Source organism: Myotis lucifugus, unplaced genomic scaffold, assembly GCF_000147115.1.
Source record: "Myotis lucifugus unplaced genomic scaffold, Myoluc2.0 scaffold_445, whole genome shotgun sequence".
Taxonomy (NCBI): Eukaryota; Metazoa; Chordata; class Mammalia; order Chiroptera; family Vespertilionidae; genus Myotis; species Myotis lucifugus.
Window position 1 is genome coordinate 31541 of NW_005871493.1, and position 1784 is coordinate 33324.

Sequence of the window (1784 nt, forward strand, 5' to 3'; positions counted from 1 at the left end):
AGCCCTGTTCCCAGAAGGATGGCTTGTCCGCGGCCAGGTAGAGGGGGTGGCCGCTGGTGAGGAATCCGGAGAGAGCGACGCTGTCAGGGTCCGTCATTAACAAACAGCCGCGCACAGCGTCCGGAGCCCCCAGGGAACTCTCCGTGCATCCTCATCCGTCCGGGCCCGCCGGGCTCCGCACCCTCCTGTAAGTTTCGCTGATTTTCAGCGGAGGCGCCAGCAATTCAACCGGGAAGGGATAGTCTTTCCCGGAGCGGTGCTGGAGGGCGTAGCTGGATACATCTCTCTCTGGAACCCTGGGTGGAGCTTCTGCTGTGCGGGAACCAGCTTTTTTCTTTTTAAAATGTCAATTTTATTGAAAAAATAACTTTCACAGCCTAACCGGTTTGGATCAGTGGATAGAGCATCGGCCTGCGGACTGAAGGGTCCCGGGTTCGATTCTGGTCAAGGGCATGTATCTTGGTTGCGGGCACATCCCCAGTAGGGGGCGTGCAGGAGGCAGCTGATCGATGGATGTTTCTCTCTCATCGATGTTTCTAACTCTCTATCCCTCTCCCTTCCTCTCTGTAAAAAAATCAATAAACTGTATTAAAAAAAATAAAGACAAGGTTTAAAAAAAAGAAAAAGAAAAAATAACTTACATACAAAAATGTACTCATTTAAGGTGTCTGATTAGATGAATTTTAACAAATGTACTCACCTGTGTAGTCCTCACCGCAGCCCTCACTCCCATCACTCCCCCAGATTTTCTTGTTTCCCTTGCAGTCAGCCGCCTCCCCTTCATGCCTAATGGGTATTAGGCAAATGCCTGCTTTCTGACACTACAGATTAGCATGACTCTTCTGGAATTTCATGCGTAAATAGAATCATAGGAACTGTTTGCCCTCTTTTGCTGAACAAAACGTGTTTGGGATTTATTTATCCACATTGCTGCTGGTATCAATAGTTTGTTTTTGTTGGGTAGTATTCAATCTGTATATCCAGTCACCTGCTGGTCAGCTGCCAACTTGGCGAGGCTCCTGTATCCAGTTATTCAAGCAAACACTAATGTAGACGTGTCTGTAAAGGTGTTTTGTAGACATGCTGAACATCTGCCAGCAGTTGCCTTTAAGTAAAGGTTACCCTCAGTAATGTGGGTGGGGGTGAGTCAATCAATTTAAAGGCCTTGAGGGCAGGACAGATTCCCCTGAAGTTCTGTGGACTGCAGCGTCAGGTCCGTGAGAGAGCTCCAGCAGGCCCTGCCTGGAGACCCGCGCTGTGGATGTCAGACTTGCCTATCCAGCCCTCATAGTTGCCTACACCAATTCCTTGTAATACATGCCTGACGGATACACCTGCTGATGGATAGCTGGGTAGTCCAGGTTTAGGCTATTCTGAATACAAATGCTACGAACATTTGAGAACAAGTCTTTGCTTGGACGTATGTTTTCGTTTTCCTTGGATACGTGCCTAGGAGTGGAATTGCTGGATCATTGGTAAGCATTTACCAGACTATGTAAAACTATAAAACTATTTTCTTGTACATTTTGCGTTCCTACCAGCAATGTATAATAATTCCAGTTGCTCTACAACTCCGCCAACTCTTGGAATTGTCAGTCTTCCTAGTTGTAGCCATTGTAGTGGGTGTGTATAGTGACATTTCTCCTGGCTTTTATTTGTATTCATTTGATGAGTGATGTTGAGCATCTTTTCCAGTGTTTATTTGTCATTTGTGTATCTTCTTTTGTAAAATACCTGTTCAGATATTTTGTCCATTTTTAACTTGGGTTATTCTTATTGAGTTG